The following is a 535-nucleotide window of genomic DNA, read 5'->3' on the forward strand; positions in this document are numbered from 1 at the left end:
CTCGGTGAGGGCCTAGCAGATATCAAGACAATGATCAGTCGACCAGTCAGCAGAGTAAACAGAGATGAATGCGACAAGAATGCAGTGGAGAGCAGGGCAAGTGTACCTTATCTGGATCGCTGTTGTGGTCGAGTGGAGGAATCCTTCTGGCTCCGCGTGGGTTGTCCTTGTTTCCGGTGACGGCTGCCATCCATCTTTCCAGAGTGACATCGTCGACTGCTTCTGGATGGACTCTAGTCTCGTCTTCGGTCCCACAGTACAACCACATGCAGTGGCTCCGGAACTGGAGAGGCTGGATGCGACGCCTGAGGAAAACCTCCAAGAGGTCCATGCCTGTCACTCCCTCCCGAACCAACTGCACCACGCGCTCCATCAACATCTTCACGTCGGCTCTCTCCTCCGGAATCAGCTTCAGAGGGGAAGGCTTGCTCACTCGGTCCATGGTGAACGGAGGGAGTCCACTCGACTGCCCTGGCGTCGACTGGACCTGGCAGTAGAACCAAGTCGACTGCCAGCCTCTAACGGACTCGGGAAA

Source organism: Triticum aestivum, chromosome 5B (assembly GCF_018294505.1).
Source record: "Triticum aestivum cultivar Chinese Spring chromosome 5B, IWGSC CS RefSeq v2.1, whole genome shotgun sequence".
NCBI lineage: Eukaryota > Viridiplantae > Streptophyta > Magnoliopsida > Poales > Poaceae > Triticum > Triticum aestivum.